This window comes from Amblyraja radiata, chromosome 30 (genome assembly GCF_010909765.2).
Source record: "Amblyraja radiata isolate CabotCenter1 chromosome 30, sAmbRad1.1.pri, whole genome shotgun sequence".
In the NCBI taxonomy this organism is placed as follows: Eukaryota; Metazoa; Chordata; class Chondrichthyes; order Rajiformes; family Rajidae; genus Amblyraja; species Amblyraja radiata.
In genome coordinates this window covers 5,543,794-5,562,683 of record NC_045985.1, presented here as the reverse complement: position 1 = coordinate 5,562,683, position 18,890 = coordinate 5,543,794, and the positions used below count along the sequence as shown (strand labels likewise).

At 46.9% G+C, this 18,890-nt stretch overlaps 1 pseudogene; it reads right to left on the bottom strand.

Annotated features, from left to right (window-relative positions):
• Positions 1-8,182: 8,182 nt before the first annotated feature.
• Positions 8,183-8,317, bottom strand: LOC116990274 (annotated as a pseudogene).
• Between the last annotated feature and the right edge of the window lie 10,573 nt (positions 8,318-18,890).

Here is an 18,890-nt window from a genome sequence, read left to right as displayed (position 1 = left end):
CGAGTTATTCCAGCACTTTGTGCGTCTACCTTCGGTATATGGGATCAGCCATTGGTTGAGGCAGGTATAATAACAAATTTTCAATTAAATTAAGACATTAGGCAGTAGACAATAGGTGCAGGAGTAGGCCATTTGGCCCTTCGAGCCTGCACCGCCATTCAATGTGATCATGGCTGATCATCCCCAATCAGTACCCCGTTCCTGCCTTCTCCTCAAATTCCCTGACTCCACTATCTTCAAGAGATCCATCTAGCTCTCTGTTGAAAGTATCCAGAGAGCTGGCCTCCACCGCCCTCTGAGGCAGAGAATTCCACAGACTCACAACTCTCTGTACAGGGTACGTGGACAGGAACTCTCTTTGGACAGGATACATGGACAGGAAATGTTCAACAGGATATGGGGCCTAACCCGGGCTAATGGGACTGGCTTGGCATCAATAAGTTCCTGTACTGCATTCTCCAGCACTCCACGACATTGAGGATCTGGAGGATTTGTCTGTGTGGCATTCTCAGTTTTATAACTTAGAGTAATGCTAACTGGGCAGATGATTATCACATGTACGTGGAGGTTTGTAGTGTTGTTGTGCGTCTCTGTGCAATAAGTGGAATGTACGTAGCAGGTTAACAGTGCAGCGAGATGTAATTCTATGCCTAACAAATATTTGCTAAGCAAACATGAGAAATTAATAATAATAATAATAATGGATGGGATTTAATAGCGCCTTTCTAATACTCAAGGCGCTTTACATCGCATTATTCATTCACTCCTCAGTCACACTCGGTGGTGGTAAGCTACTTCTGTAGCCACAACTGCCCTGGGCAGACTGACGGAAGCATGACTGCCAATCTGCGCCTACGGCCCCTCCGACCACCACCAATCACTCACACACATTCACACACATTCACACACAGGCAAAGGTGGGTGAAGTGTCTTGCCCAAGGACACAACGACAGTATGCACTCCAAGCGGGATTCGAACCGGCTACGTTCCGGTCGCCAGCCGAACACTTAGCCCATTGTGCCATCTGTCGTCCCTGACACGGTTGCTGGAAACTGGGTGGAGATAATAAATGGTATGCATAGGAAGGAACTGCAGATGCTGGTTGAAACTGAAGATAGACAAAAAAAATTGGAGTAACTCAGCGGGACAGACAGCATCTCTCAGACTGAAGAAGGGTTTCGACCAGAACGTCACCCAATCCTTCTCTCCAGAGATACTGCCTCTCCCGCTGAGTTACTACAGCTTTTAGTGTCTATAAATGGTGTATAAGTGTTATGTCCCGGGGATCCGTGACATGGTAGTGTTGGAATCTTCAGCATAAAACATAGTATTGGAGGAACTCAGCGTGTCAGGCAGCGCGTGTGGAGGGGATAGCCAGATGGCACTTTGGGTCGGGACACTTTTTCAGTCTGGATTCCAGGTTACAGTGGGGTGGACATCACAATAGACAATAGACAATAGGTGCAGGGGGCGGCCATACGGCCCTTCGAGCCTGCACCGCCATTCAATGTGATCATGGCTGATCATCCACAATCAGTACCCCGTTCCTGCCTTCTCCCCATATCCCCTGACTCCACTATCTTCAAGACCCCTATCTAGCTCTCATTTAAAAGTATCCAGATAACCAGCCTCCACCGCCCTCTGAGTCAGAGAATTCCACAGACTCACAACTCTCTGGGTGAAAAAGTGTTTTAAATGGCTTACCCCTTATTCTTAAACTGTGTGGCCCCTGGTTCAGGACTCCCCCAACATCGGGAACATGTTTCCTGCCTCTAGCGTGTCCAAATCCTTAATAATCTTATATGTTTCAATAAGATACCCTTTCATCCTTCTAAACTCCAGAATATACTCGCGGCGGCTTTACCCCAAATCCTCCTTGAACACATCTGTGAGGGAACTTTGCAAGGCAGACAGGCTGAGTTACTCTAGCACTTTGTGTATACCTTCGCTATAAACCAGCATCTGCAGTTCCTTTCTACACACTAATTATGCCTACCAAGTCTTAATGCACTGCCTCCCTGGTGCCATTTCACAATTGCTGTGAGGCTTACAAAGGGCAGATCAGAGTCAACCAGCAACGAGACTATAGGCCTGAGGCTCCATGCTGGCCCGGGGAGGGGGAGGAAAGGATAAAGAGGGGGGGGGGGGGGGGTGAGTCACTGGAGACGTCGGACGCCAGGAGCAAGGGCCGGTAGGAGGGAGACATAGAAACATAGATACATAGAAAATGGGTGCAGGAGTAGGCCATTCGGCCCTACGAGCCTGCGCCGCCATTCAATATTATCACGGCTGATCATCCAACTCAGTATCCCATCCCTGCCTTCTCTCCATACCCCCTGATCCCGTTAGCCACAGAGGCCACATCTAACTCCCTCTTAAATATAGCCAATGAACTGGCCTCAACTACCTTCTGTGGCAGAGAATTCCACAGATTCACCACTCTCTGTGTGTGAATTTTTTTTTCCTCATCTCGGTCCTAAAAGATTTCCCCCTTATCCTTAAACTGAGACCTGGAGTAATGCCTCCAACGCCTTCAAGATTGGCTGCAGGAAGCGCCCTGGGACCCAAAAGATGGCCGGGCAAGGCGAGGAATGACAGTTCACGGGCCAAACTGGTTGAAGGTGACAGAGGAAGGCACTGCAGGAGCCTGGGATTTGCCTGGATTTGGGAACTGCTCCAGTAAACAGCGCGTGCGGGCGGCCCAGACTTTGGAAATGGCGCTAAAACATGGCGGCGGCTGCAAGACTAATTATGCAACAAACAATTTCACTGTACCGTTGCACATGTGACATAGAAAGTACCATTGAGTGGGTGTCTAGCACAGATTTACATTGCTGGTAACATCAGTGCATTCTTATGATAATAACAGTCAACCCAATGGCATGAATATTTGACGGAACTGGGCCTGTACTCGCTGGAGTTTAGAGGGATATGGGGGGACCTCATTGAAACTTATCGAATAGTGAAAGGCGTGGATAGAGTGGATGTGGAAACATAGAAACAAAGAAACATAGAAAATAAGTGCAGGAGTAGACCATTCGGCCCTTCGAGCCTGCACCGCCATTCGATATGATCATGGCTGATCATCCAACTCAGTATCCTATCCCTGCCTTCTCTCCATACCCCCGATCCCTTTAGCCACAAGGGCCACATCTAACTCCCTCTTAAATATAGCCAATGAACTGTGGCCTCAACTACCTTCTGTGGCAGAGAATTCCACAGATTCACCACTCTCTGTGTAAAAAATGATTTTCTCATCTCGGTCCTAAAAGAGTTCCCTCTTATCCTTAACTGTGACCCCTAGTTCTGGACTACCCCATCATCGGTAATAATCTTCCTGCATCTTGCCTGTCCAACCCCTTAAGCATTTTGTAAGTTTCCATAAGATCCCCCCTCAATCTTCTGAATTCCAGCGTGTACAAACCGATGTTTCCACTTGTGGGAGAGTCTCAGAAGCCTCAGAATTAATGGGCGTTTCTTTGGGAAGTAGATGAGGAGGAATATCTTTAGTTAGAGGGTGTTAAATCTGTGGACATTTTTACGACAGAAGGCACTAGAGGCCAAGTCAATGGACATGTTTTAAGGCAGAGATAGAGATCCTTGATTAGGACGGATGTCAGGGGTTATGGGGAAAATGCAGAAGAATGAGGGAGAGATAGATCAGCCATGGTGGAGTAGACCTGATGGGCCGAATGGCCTAATTCTGCTCCTATCCCCTACGACCTTATGAACTTTTGATACCCAGTGAATTAATTGATTGGGTTGAAGTTGCTTCTCTGCTTCCCTGGGATTTGAATTCATGTGTCCGAATGTTTATGAAGTGTTTCATATGAAGAAAGACTGGATAGACTCGGTTTGTACTCGCTAGAATTGAGAAGATTGAGGGGGGATCTTATAGAAACTTACAAAATTCTTAAGGGGTTGGACAGGCTAGATGCAGGAAGATTGTTCCCGATGTTGGGGAAGTCCAGAACAATGGGTCACAGTTTAAGGATAAGGGGGAAATATTTTAGGACCGAGATGAGGAAAATATTTTTCACACAGAGAGTGGTGAATCTCTGGAATTATCTGCCACAGAAGGTAGTTGAGGCCAGTTCATTGGCTATATTTAAGAGGGAGTTAGATGTGGCCCTTGTGGCTAAAGGGATCAGGGGGTGTGGAGAGAAGGCAGGTACAGGATACTGAGTTGGATGATCAGCCATGATCATATTGAATGGCGGTGCAGGCTCGAAGGGCCTAATGGCCTACTCCTGCACCTATTTTCTATGTTTCTCTGTTTCTATGTGAATGTGTGCAGGATGTGTGGTTCCCTCATGAAGTGAGTTTAGGTTGTGTTGTGTTCTTGTACTGCCTGTGTTCATGGACCTGACGTCGCCCGCTGACGGTTTGACAGTGATCTTTCCATGCAGGTTTGTTTGGGACTAGGATAAATATTTAATTTAATCGAACAAATAAAAAAGCTTTTCACTGCGCACGTGAAAATAAAAAACTGATCTAAACTAATTCCACTTATCTCCATTATTTTTGTCTTTTTTGCAATTCACACTGATATCTAATACATACACCGCAATGGATGAATGTGTGCCAATCTTACCTCGCTTAATGATGCCAAACATTTTTCTCAAAGGTACGTTCAACAAAAACGGGTGATCGAATTTTTCAACCGGCAGAGCTCCTTCTGCTACCGACAATGAATGCTCCCCACGTCCAACCCTGCGAATATTAGATAGTTAGTTCTACAATTAACGTCAACACCTTTGTGAATTATTCCACAAAATCGTGCAGGGTTTCAATAAAGAATACATCCTACCTTCGCTTCCGACCAGCTTCTTCCTGAAATAATTACAACACAAAATCTCAATTGATTGAGACAACCTTCCACATCCCCGCCCCCCTCCCCACCCCTCAACCCCCCTCCCCACCCCTCAACCCCCCTCCTCCCACCTTTTAGATTAGTTTTGTTTAGAGATACAGCGCGGAAACAGGCCCTTCGGCCCACCTGGTCCGCGCCGACCAGCGATCACCACACACGTTCACACTATCCTACACCGACTAGGGACGATTTTCATATTTACCAAGCCAATTCACCTACAAACCTGTACGTCTTTGGAGTGTGGGAGGAAACCGAAGATCTCGGAGAAAACCCACGCAGGTCACGGGGAGAACGTACAAACTCCGTACAAGGCAGCAAACGTAGTCGGGATCGAACCCGGGTCTCCGGCGCTGCATTCGCTGTAAAGGCAGCAACTCTACCGCTGCGCCACCGTGATCGCCCTCTCCAAATCGTTTGACAGTCTGCCGAAAATCCCCAACTATTAGGGCGGTGGACACACTGATTGCAAGAAGAAAGTTCAGTGAAGACGTAGAACCACGGGAGAAAGAGCAACGTAGAAGAACACTGTGGTATATCTGAAAGGATGCAAGTAAAGGAGAATACTGCAAATACTGAACTCATTTACCGTATTAAATGAAATGCATGATTTGATGGTGGATCTTACATTGGCAAGACATGTCTTAAGAAGCATATCTGAAAATCATATCTGTTTGTGACAAGACCAAAACTCACAGCCACAAATATGCAATGGTCCTTAATAAACCTTAGAGGACCTTCAGTGGAGAGGACATGGAACGTTTTAGTAAACGGGCTGTGACTGTGCTTTATCATTGAACTAAAGTGATATGCGACCTCTCACCTGGAGTAATGTCACACCATTCACTTGAGCCAGTTGTTTCGGTAAAATTGGGAGTTCCTGCTGCAGAAGATTCAAACGCACTTGAATCTCTTGAAGATTTTTCTCCATTGTATTTAGAATCATCTCCTTCTCATCGCCGAGATATTTAAGTAGGCGTTGTTCTTTATCGAAGAGAATCTGGTGCAGTTCAGCAAACAGGGACCTGATGTGGGACTGCAGAAACTGTGACTGATCCTGGCAAACGAAAGACAGGTATTATTACAATGCAATATGGATAATAGGTCTGCTCAAGATTTCAGCTTTGGAAGGAGGAGACAGTAGGCCATTCGGCCCTTCGATCCTGCACCACCATCAAATGTGATCATGGCTGATCATCCTCAATCAGTACCCCATCCCTGCCTTCCCATATCCTCTGACTCTTTATGAGCCCTATCTAGCTCTCTCTTGAAAGTATCTGAGGCAGAAAATTCCACAGATTCACAACTCTTTGTGTGAAAAGGTGTTTCCTCATCTCCATTCTAAATGACTTACCCCTTATTCTTAAACTGTGGCACCTGCTTCTGGGCTCCCCCAACATCGGAACATGTTTCCTTCCTCTGGCGTGTCCAAACCCCTAACAATCTTATGTGTTTCAATAAGATACCCTCTCATCCTTCTAAACTCCAGAGTGTACACGCCCAGCCGCTCCAGTCTCTCAGCATATGACAGACCCGCCATCCCGGGAATTAACCTCGTGAACCTACGCTGCACTCCCTCAATAGCAAGAATGTCCTTCCTCAAATTAGGGGACCAAAACTGCACACAACACTCCAGGTGTGGTCCCACTAGGGCCCTGCACAACTGCAGAAGGACCTATTTGCTCCTATACCTTACCAGCACTCCACAAATCTTCTGCTTCTGTTGCTGTTCCATTCGCTCCAACGCCAATTTATTTTGAGTGAGAGATTCCAAGGAAGATTTGATCTCAGCCTTAGATTGGAGTTGTGAAAAAAAACAGAAAAATAGAATCAGATACAAACAATGTCATGAAACAGGGAAGTGATCACAATTCGATTTATTTTACCTTGTAGATTTCAACAGCTTCATCCACCGGCATGAAGCTGTGAGTCTTGTGATCCCGCCCAGCTGCACAAATCACACAGATCAGTTTCTTGTCCGTTTCACAAAACAGTTTCAGTTCCTCCTGATGTTTCTCGCAGTTAAATTTACTTTCCTTCCCTTTGAGATTCGGGTTCAGTGTTCGAGCTTTCTCATCCAGACTCGCCAAGGCCCGACTAACCTTGAGGGTGCGGTCTGTAAACACCTCTCTACATTCCGGGCAGGAGTTTCTATCTTCATGTTCCCATAACTGTGTGATACAGGAGCGGCAGAAGTTGTGGCCGCAGTCTGGTGACACCGGATCGGTGAATAAGTCTAAACAGATGGGACAAATTAGATCTTCCCTTAAACTCTCAAGCTGTTGTTTTGAAGCCATGTTGATTCGTGGCAGTTTCACTTCCGCATTGCTGCTGAACTACTGCAGTATCGCGGGTGTTCAGCACTAGACTCGCGGGTGACACGAAGCTGGGGGGGCAGTGTTAGCGGTGAGGAGGATGCTAGGAGGCTGCAAGGTGACTTGGATAGGCTGGGTGAGTGGGCAAATGCATGGCAGATGCAGTATAATGTGGATAAATGTGAGGTTATCCACTTTGGTGGCAAAAACAGGAAAGTAGATTGTTATCTGAATGGTGGCCGATTAGGAAAGGGGGAGATGCAACGAGACCTGGATGTCATGGTACACCAGTCATTGAAAGTAGGCATGCAGGTGCAGCAGGCAGTGAAGAAGGCGAATAGTATGTTAGCATTCATAGTAAAAGGATTTGAGTATAGGAGCAGAGAGGTTCTACTGCAGTTGTACAGGGTCTTGGTGAGACCACACCTGGAGTATTGCGTACAGTTTTGGTCTCCTAATCAGAGGAAGGACATTCTTGCCATAGAGGGAGTACAGAGAAGGTTCGCCAGACTGATTCCTGGAATTTCAAGACTTCCATATGAATAGAGGCTGAATAGACTCGGTTTGTACTCGCTAAAATTTAGAAGATTGAGGGGGGATCTTATAGAAACTTACAAAATTCTTAAGGGGTCGGACAGGCTAGATGCAGGAAGATTATTCCCGATGTTGGGGAACTCCAGAACAAGGGGTCACAGTGTAAGGATAAGGGGGAAATCTTTTAGGACTGAGATGAGGAAAACATTTTTCACACAGAGAGTGGTGAATCTGTGGAATTCACTGCCACAGAAGGTAGTTGAGGCCACAGTTCATTGGCTATATTTAAGAGGGAGTTAGATGTGGCCCTTGTGCCTAAAGGGATCAGGGGGTATGGAGATAAGGCAGGGAATGGGATACTGAGTCGGATGATCAGCCATGATCACATCGAATGGCGGTGCAGGCTCGAAGGGCCTACACCTGCACCTATTTTCTATGTTAATTCTGTTTTTAATTTGTAAATCAGGGGAGAGCGCGAACGCAGTCCCCCACTACCACAAATTTTGCAGTCGAGTATCCCGCATTTGGGGACATCGCAGGCGTCAGCACACCCGAAGTGCAATGGGATAGCCTCGTCCTGGGAAAACCACCTTGGTTTTTTTTTTTTTTTTTTTTTATTTCAAAATATACTTTATTCAATTGGAAAATATATACAATTTCTGAACCATTCCAACAAAATTCATCCGACATTTTCGGAGACTATACAAACTTTTTCCAGTACAATTTTTTACATTTGTCAAATTTCACCAAACAGTCCCCCACCAGTGCCACTCTGTGGCCCCTGTTCAAGTAATAAATATATACAATGTGTACACAGTGCGAAAATTTCCATCTGACATTTCAAGTTCCACAAAAGATGTCCCCCACCTGTGCCACTCATGTGGCCCCCTGGTGTGGGATACCTTCCCTTAATTTAATTTGAGGGGCGTCTCCACCATACTGTGCCCCCCATGTCCAGCAGCGGAAGGACCCTAGACTGTGGCCCTCCCCCACCGAGCCTTGGCGTTGGCTGCACCAAGCTTCAGCGAGTCCCTTAGCACGTACTCCTGCAGTCTGCAGTGGGCCAGTCGGTGATCATGGTGTCTCCCCTGCCAGGTAAGTATGCTAGAATATCGTCGCTCTCTCACCACCAACCTCTACCAGTACTCTGCCAAGTCAGTGCGAGCCAAAATTGCAACATCTTATACTGCACTTGTTTGCCGAGAACAGGAAAAACGACATATTGTCGCCTTTCCTTACTCGTTTCACACCTGATCTTTATCAGATTTGACCGCTTTTCCTCGCTGCTCGCCTCATTTGCATTTCTTCCTTAAAAGGAAGCAGCCACTTTGCCGAATTGCTGCCGACGTGCAGTTACTGAGCATCGCCTCTGTGTGGCGCTGCTCCACCGCCGACGTTTCATTCACCGAAATTGGATACAAAATGCTGGAGTAACTCAGCTGGTTAACTCAGGCAACATCTCTGGAGAGAAGGAATACTGAGAGTCAGTGGAACGGGAAACGAGAGATATCCTCGGCGTGGCTATCCCTCGAGGTCGAGGATGATGGTTCTGTTCTTAAGGGGTTGGACAGGCTAGATGCAGGAAGATTGTTCCCGATGTTGGGGAAGTCCAGAACAAGGGGTCACAAGGGGTCACAGTTTAAGGATAAAGGGGAAATCTTTTAAGACTGAGATGAGAAAAACATTTTTTATACAGAGAGTGGTGAATCTCTGGAATTCTCTGCCACATAATGTAGTTGAGGTCAGTTCGTTGGCTTTATTTAAGAGGGAGTTAGATGTGGCCCTTGTGGCTAAAGGGATCAGGGGGTATGGAGAGAAGGCAGGTACAGGATACTGAGTTGGATGATCAGCCATGATCATATTGAATGGCTGTGCAAGCTCGAAGGGCCGAATGGCCTCTACTCCCGCACCTATTGTCTATGGTCCTATGACTACGTCCAACTGCTGTCTGGTTCGTTGATCGGTTTGCTAGATATGAACTGTTTTGGGAGAGAAAAATGCTCACGGCAGACCAAACGTGTTAAACAGAAATTGGTCAGATATTGAGCTTTACACAGTGTAAAATCATGTGAAATAATCACTGAATTTAATTTTAAATGAATGTACCTGCATGTTATACTGTTTAGTTTGGGGATACAAACAGATCCACTGAGTTCGCACCGACCAGCGATTTTTGTTACAGATTTGACAATTTTATTTGGCGGCCAATCAAACGCCGTCTCTAAGGGGGTTGCATCCAATCATCAACCAGCTTGCTTTAAATTGCCGTCCAATCAGCAAATAGATCTCCTCCCGTCCAATTAGCCGCTGTCTCCAAGGGCATTGTGTCCAATCACATAATTAGCAGCTACGGTAAAGTTTGGAAGCCGGCGGAGCTACTGACAGGCAAACGAGAGGGAGCAGGAGAGATTCACACAGTGTAGAATCCATAGCACCTAGTGTACAATTTCATAATATATACTAAATAACTGGGCTGACACACCTTGGCTGGGAATCTGTGGTTCACCAAAATTGTTCCCAATTGGGCCCCGCACCCCCTAAGGCCGGCCCTGCACAGAACAAAGGCCCTTAACGCCACCTGTAACGGGAGGTCACAGACTGTGCAACAGGTCTCATCCTGTTAAAACAAGGATCTTGGTTCTTGGTCCTCCAAAATATTCCAAATGGAAGTTAAACTGGAGGTGGCGGAAGGTGGACTTCAGGGCGACTACGGGCATCAGTCGCTTACGTTAGCAGTCGCCGAAATAAATCGCAAAGTGGGACAGGCCGTTTAAGCAAAAAAAGATTATTGGATAAGAAGAGCTACCTTAAATTCAGTTGCATCTAGTTCCATGCTTTAATTGTGCGGGGGAAGAATGAATTGCTGTACACATCTGTATTAGTAGCTGGTATCTCAAATTGGATCGAATGCCCTCGTCTGCTCCTAATAGGTCTGGTGTAGGTTTGATGTATCGAGCTGACCATTTAATATTTTGTAAAAACGGGTCAAACGGTGAGCTTCACGTCTGTCTTCGAGAGGGTTCCACCCCGACCAGTGAATTCATAAGTTTGGTAACACTCGCTTCTCTCTCATAGGTATTTGCAACAAATCGAACTGCCTGTGCATATTATTAGTAGAAACTAAGAACTGGAAATAAAATGTGTAAGAAGGAACTGCAGATGTCGGTTTACACCGAAGATAGACACAAAATGCTGGAGTAACTCAGCGGTTCAGGCAGCGTCTCTGGTGAAATGGAATAGTAGACATTTCAGGTCGAGACACTTCATCCGGCTGAGAGTCGGGGAAGGGGAAACTAGAGGTATGGAAAGGTGCAGAACAAGCAGAGCCTGCGTCGATGATTCAGGATAGGTGGAGCCCATAGTGGACTGGGGACGCGGTGATATCCAAGGAATACAAATGGTGAAATTAGTAAGGGTTAGGGTGGAGACGGGGAGAGAGGGGATCCTCTATCATCTTTGGTTTGTACGGTACTCGAAAGGGGGTGGACAAATATAATCGCTGCCTTCAATACCTTGCGAGTGGTGGCACTGAATGCGGACCTGGGGGTGACATGACCTCCACTTGCATGGAGACAGACAGTCTGAAGGCGGATCTGGGTGGAAAATGCAGCTCTTGCTTACTGCCCCCCACAACCCACTTGCCAGATACAAAACTCGAGGGTTTAGAGGAGGTCACTCGAAAGTCAAGTCAAGTCACATTTATTTATATAGCACATTTAAAAAACTACTCTCGTTGGCCAAAGTGCTTTACATTCGTTATAAGAATAGTATAAACAAACAAACTACATAAATACATACATGTAGTCCTTGCTCAGAGGACGTCACGAAAGTCTCGGGAGTACAGATAGGTTTTTAGTCTGGACTTAAAGGAGACGATGGAAGGGGCAGTTCTGATGGGAAGAGGGATGCTGTTCCACAGTCTAGGAGCTGCAACCGCAAAGGCGCGGTCGCCCCTGAGCTTATGCCTGGACCGCGGGATGTTCAGTAACCTCAAGTCGGCCGATCTGAGGGACCTGGAGGTGGTGTGGTGGGTGAGCAGACGTTTAATGTAGGTGGAGGCAAGCCGATTGAGGGTTTTGTAGACATAGAGGAGAAGGGAGAAAGGGAAGAATTTGCAGACGTGAAGAGTCACCGTCTATCTGGAACGCGGGGGACGCAAGGAGAATCGCTGCTTTCATTTCTTTAGGATTGGTGGCAACAATGGGACCTGCCAGACAGGTCATTTAATTGATCCTGGTCTCCTGGTCTTTTCTCACTCCCAGATATTCACCCCCCCCCCCCCCCCCAATCACCCCCACCCCACCCAAAGAAGGCATTGCTGGAATGAAAGTAATTAACAAACAAAAAACGACGAATGCCAGAAAGGGTTTTTGTTTTCCTTTTACGCAGCGATTGTTTTTGCTTTGGAGAAGAAGAAAATGCCGGTGCATGCAGAGGTCACAATGTCATTCAAAAGTCAACGGGATCTCTACTTTAAAGCGAGAAAAATGAATTTCTAGAGGGATGTGGTTTGTACAATACTCAAAAGGGGGTGGACAAATATAATCGCTGCCTTCAATTCCTTGCGAGTGGTGGCCCTGAATGCGGACCTGGGGGTGACATGACCTCCACTTACATGGAGACAGACAGTCTGAATGCGGACCTGGGGGGAAATGCAGCTCTTGCTTCCATCGCTACCCCCCCCCCCCTCCCCCGCAATCCACTTGCCAGATACACAACCAGAACTTCTCCCTTATACCTCTCTCTGCAAGACCAAGTAAATAGAGTCGCTTTTATTATCAGCAATTATGTCACTGTTAAAATGTAGAAGTCGGCTCTCGACCCGAAACATGATCTGTGCATATTCTCCAGAAATGCTGCCTGACCCGCTGAGTAACTCCAGCACTTAGTGTCTATCTTTTGTGTAAACCAGCATCTGCCATTCCTTCTTATCTCAACCTGTTGCCTGGCCCGCTGTCTTACTCCATCACTTCGTGTTTTGATTTATAAATCTTAGGGCATTTTATAATCAGTTAGGGAGTTCAAATCTGTGGTTGTTAAATATTTAAAATAGGTATGTGCTGTACTCGAAATGGGAAGAAGTTGCAGACGTGTAGAGTCACCGTATATCTGGAGTGGGGGGGGGGGGGGACAAGGAGAATCGCTGCTTTCATTTCTTTGGGATTAATGGCCACCAAATGCGGACCTGGGAGAAACAGGACCTTCACTTACATGAGAACAATGAGTTTAAGAGTTTAAGATAGTCCCATTTCAGTTTAATGGAGTCATAGTTACACCTGCCTAGAAGGAGTAACTTGTACTTACATCCCCCCCCCCCCCCCTCTTCTTTCTCGTGTAACCAGTTCACAGTCTGAATGCGGACCTGGGGGAAAATGCAGTACTTGCTTACAGCCCCGCCCCACCGCAACCCACTTGCCAGATACACAACCAGAACTTCTCCCTATCCCTCTCTCTGCAAGACCAAGTAAATAGAGTCGCTTCTTCGTATCAGCAATTCTGAAGATCTTTCATGGTCCGAGAACACTAACGCAATTATCAAAAAAGCTCATCAGCGCCTCTACTTCCTGAGAAGATTACGGAGAGTCGGATTGTCAAGGAAGACTCTCTCTAACTTCTACAGCTGCACAGTAGAGAGCATACTGACCGGTTGCATCGTGGCTTGGTTCGGCAATTTGAGCGCCCTGGAGAGGAAAAGACTACAAAAAGTAGTAAACACTGCCCAGTCCATCATCGGCTCTGACCTTCCTTCCATCGAGGGGATTTATCGCAGTCGCTGCCTCAAAAAGGCTGGCAGTATCATCAAAGACGCACACCATCCGGGCCACACACTCATCTCCCTGCTAGCTTCAGGTAGAAGGTACAGGAGCCTGAAATCTGCAACGTCCAGGTTCAGGAATAGCTACTTCCCCACAGCCATCAGGCTATTAAACCTGGCTCGGACAAAACTCTGATTATTAATAACCACTTTCTGTTATTTGCACTTTACCAGTTTATTTATTCATGTGTGTATATATTTATATCATGGTATATGAACACTTTTATCTGTTATGTAGTATAAATGCCTACTATTTTCTGTGTGCTTAAGCAAAGCAAGAATTTCATTGTCCTATACAGGGACACATGACAATAAATTCACTTGAACTTGAACTTGAACTATGTCACTGTCAAAATGTAGAAGTCGGCTCTCGACCGGAAACATGATCTGTGCATATTCTCCAGAAATGCTGCCTGACCCGCTGAGTAACTCCAGCACTTAGTGTCTATATCTTGTATAAACCAGCATCTGCCCTTCTCTCTTACCTCAACCTGTTGCCTGGCCCGCTGTCTTACTCCGTCACTTTGTGTTTTGATTTATAAATCTTAGGTCATTTTATAATCAGATAGGGAGTTCAAAACAGTGAATGGACAATAGACAATATGTGCAGGAGTAGGCCATTCGGCCCTTCGAGCCAGCACCGCCATTCAATGTGATCATGGCTGATCATCCCCAATCAGTACCCCATTCCTCCCTTCCCCCCATATCCCCTGACTCCGCTATTTTTAAGAGCGTCAGGAACATGTTTTCTGGAGTCGACTAGTTGCTATCAGCAGTTTTTCACTTTCAAAATTTGGATATAAACATTAAGAATTTCACATGCAGGAGCAACTCCGCAAATGTTTCAACTTCTGAAACATATTTTCAAGAGATTTTTATAATATTCTGCAATTTCAGATAGTCCCTGCTTTCTCCCTCCTTCCCCTCCCCTTCCCAGCTCTCCCACAGCCCATTGTCTCCGCCTCTTCCTTTCTTCTTCCCGCCCCCCGCCCCCACCTCCAACCCAACCAAAGATCATGGAGCGGAGCTATTTCCCAGACGTCAATCTGAAGAAGGGTCTCGACCAGAAACGTCACCCATTCCTTCGCTCCATAGATGCTGCCTCACTCGCTGAGTTTCTCCAGCTTTTTGTCTAACTTCGATTTTTCCAGCATCTGCAGTTCTTTCTTAAACAGAGAGTTTTAAAATGTAATATGTTCCAAAATGGAACAGAAATTCTTACGTGTAGGAATGAACTGCAGATGCTGGTTTAAACCAAAGATACTAGAGGAGCTTTGGTTTAAACCGTAGATAGACACAAAAACGCTGGAGTAACTCAGCGGGTCAGAGAGTATATATTTATTTTTTAATTTGATGTTAATATTTAAATTCTCATCCTTAAACATGGTATTAAATGTGAAGCTTTGTTAAACTTGCGCTGTGAATGTATCTAAATTGATACACACGAAGGAACGCCTCGTACACACATAAAGGTCACCTGTGCTGCTTGAGGACAAACTCAAAACAAAGTTACAACAGAATGAGAGGCCATTTGGTCCGTCATGTCGGTGTTGCTGGGGAAAAATCAAGGCAATTTTCCAAAGGAGAATTCTTGCCTCGGACATTCTTGCTATTCTTGCAGTTTTGGTCTCCTAATTTGAGGAAGGACATTCTTGCTATTGAGGGAGCGCAGCGTAGGTTCACCAGGTTAATTCTGGGATGGCGGGACTGGCATATGCTGAGAGAATGGAGCGGCTGGGCTTGTATACTCCGGAGTTTAGAAGGATGAGAGGGTATCTTATTGAAACATATTAGATTATTAAGGGTTTGGACATGCTGGAGGTTTCGAGGTTATACTGTACTGTATAGGCCACGCGTGGGAAAGCTGAGGAGTTTTGGCCCGGGGGCCGTGCGCACAGTCCGGCGCTCCGTCCAACTCATGAACCGATGACCGGCCGTGAGAAGGAGGTGGTGGTGTCGGCGGTCAGCGAAGGGTCGGACAGCCGACCGACCGACGGGGCCACGGGCGAGGCGCTGCTGCTGCACTCCACGGGCTGCACTACGTCGGGATGGGTGAGGCGGGGTCCGACCCGACAGTCCCCTCGACCCGAGTAGTGGCCGTCAAATACGGGACAAGGGCGATCCCATACAGGACAAACCAATTTAGCCCAATAAATGGGATGTCCCGGCTGATACAGGACAATTGGCGAGCCTAGTTACTCCAGCACTTGGTGTCTTTTAAGAAGTGATTCAGGTTTCTATAATCTTTGTGTTTAAGAAGGAACTGCAGATACCGGGAAAATGAAGGTACACAAAAATGCTGGAGAAACTCAGCGGGTGCAGCAGCATCTATGGAGCGAAGGAGATAGGCAACGTTTCGGGCCGAAACCCTTCTTTGCATCGCTCGCCATCTCCTGTTCTAATGCGGTTCTACAATGAACCGCAAAGACAAATTCAGCACTCCGTGGGATGGGAGAATTTTCAATGTTAACAGCAGAAGAGAGGCTAGAGGAACAGGTGAGAGGTCTGAAGCAGAGTCTCGACCCGAAACATCGCCAATTTCTTCTCTCCAGAGATGCTACCTGTCCCGCTGAGTTACTCAAACATTTAGGCAATAGACAATAGGTGCAGGAGTAGGCCATTCGGCCCTTCGAGCCAGCACCGCCATTCATTGTATTGTTGTATTGTATTCAAATTTATAGTCATTGTCTCAATTAGAGACAACGAAATGAATTTCCCTTTACAGTCAGTATCATAAAAATAAATAAATAATAAAACATTAAAAATAAAATAGAATTTATAAAAAAAAGCACAAACACAGAAAGTCCACGACACAACATAACACAATGCGGGAGTTGTGGCGTCAGCGTTCACCCCAGGAATGGGGGGAGGGTTGGGTGGGGGGTTTGGGGGGTGGTGGGTGCGATGAGAGTCCCCCTCCCCCCCCCCCCGGATCGGCCCTCTCCATTCCCTGGCTTGTGCCCGAACACCAGGATCGTGGGACCAAAATGCTACCAGAACTTGATGAGCAGCCCCTTCAGATATTGGTAGAGGGGCAGCAACCTCGTTACCGTTGGCAACATCCCGTTGTGATGTAAAATGTGGCCCAACGTTTGGAAGAAGATAGGAATTTATCAGATTGACACACACACACACACACACCCACACACCCACACACCCACACACCCACACACCCACACACCTACACACACACACACACACACACACACACACACACACACACACACACACACACACACACACACACACACACACACACACACACACACACACACACACACACACACACACACAGCTACATACACAAGTATTCCTGGTTGGAAAACTTCATGGCCAGACATGAAGAAGCGGGTGGGGATGAAATGGTGAATGTATGATAGGTACGTGCAAGCTCAGGTTCACTCTTAAAGATAGAACAGGTATCTTGTTCCGCGCAGTCACCCCACAGCATTGTTATTCCACATAGGTAAAGGGAACAGCCATGGGCACTGAATGCAACACAATGAATGGAATAACACGGTGGCGCGGCGCTAGAGTTACTGCCTCACAGCCCCAGAGACTCAGGCTCGATCCTGAGTACGTCATGATCGTGATATCCATGACCGCATGGAGATCTTCGGTTTCCTCCCACACTCCAAAGACGTACAGGCTTGCAGGTTAATTGGCTTGGTGTAAATGTTAAATTGGTCCTAAGGTAGTGTTAATGTGTGGAGATCGCTGGTCGGTGCAGACTCGGTTGGCCGAATGGCCTGTTTCCGCGTTGTATCTCTAAACTAAACCAAGACAGACACACATGGGCGTTGAAGACAACTCAATAAATTGAACGTGGGACACGCTGATCGCCACTTCGTCTTGAAGGAGGCCATGGATCTCCAGAAATGCCCATGTTCTCCAGGGAAGGTAGACAAAATTGCTGGAGAAACTCAGCGGGTGAGGCAGCATCTATGGAGCGAAGGAACAGGTGACGTTTCAGGTTGAGACCCTTCTTCACACAGAAGTAAGGGGGGGGAGGGGTGCGGGAAGATGAAAGGAGGAGGCGGAGACAGTGGGCAGAGGGAGAGCTGGGATGGGGAGGAGAAAGCAGGGATTACCTAAAATTGGAGGTCAATGTTTATACCGCTGGGGTGAAAACTGCCCAAGCGGAATATGAGGTGCTGCTCCTCCAACTTACGGTGGGGTCTGACCATGGAGGTTGGAGGAGGTGCAGGTGAACCTCTGCCGCACCTGAAAATACTGCTTGGGTCCTTGAATGGACTCGAGGGGGGAGGTAAAGCGACAGTTGTAGCATTTGTCGCTTTACCAATGGCAGGAAATGCTACACTTGTCGCTTTACCTCCCCCTTTGACTCCATCCAAGGACCCAAGCAGTCGTTCCAGGTGTGGCAGATGTTTACCTGAACCTCCTCCAACCTCATCTATTGCATCCCCTGCACTAGGTGTCAGCTGCTCTACATCGGTGAGACCAAGCGCAGGCTCGGCGATCGCTTCGCCCAACACCCCCGCTCGGTTCGCAATAATCAACCTGATCTCCCGGTGGCTCAGCACTTCAACTCCCCCTCCCATTCCCAATCCGACCTTTCTGTCCATGGCCTCCTCCATGGTCAGAGTGAGGCCCACCGTAAATTAGAGGAGCAGCACCTCATATTTCGATTGGGTAGTTTACACCCCAGCGGTATGAACATTGACTTCTCCAATTTCAGGTAGTCCCTGCTTTCTCCTCCCCTTCTCACCTCTCCCTCAGCCCACTGTCTCCGCCTCTTCCTTTCTTCTTCCCGCACCCCGCACCCTCACATCAGTCTGAAGAAGGGTCTCGACCCGAAACGTCACCTGTTCCTTCGCTCCATAGATGCTGCCTCACCCGCTGAGTTTCTCCAGTATTTTTGTCTACCTTCGATTTTCCAGCATCTGCAGTTCCTTCTTAAACATGTTCTCCAGAGATGTTGCTAAACCCATTGAGTTATTTTAGTATTTTGTGTCAATTTACAGGGAAAGGAAGCCCTTTCTCGGAGAAGGTTTTTTTTTTGGTGTAATTGTAAATATTACTGAACAAGATAACGGAACTTGTCCATTTGTCGATATGGTCATTTGCTAAATCCAATTCCGATTCTTCTCTTCCCTTTAAGTCTTTTCACCCATTCATTAAGTAGAATGTTGACCCAACGAAACCATAGTGTTGCAAGGTTACGTAGAGTAGCAGCAATTGTGAAAGATAAAATATGAGCCTTGACTATAGTCCACGGAGGGAGCAGGGCTAAAGTACAAATGTGTAAGAAAGAACTGCAGATGCTGGTTTAAATCGAAGGTAGACACTAAATGCTGGAGTAACTCAGCGGGTGAGGCAGCATCTCTGGAGAGAA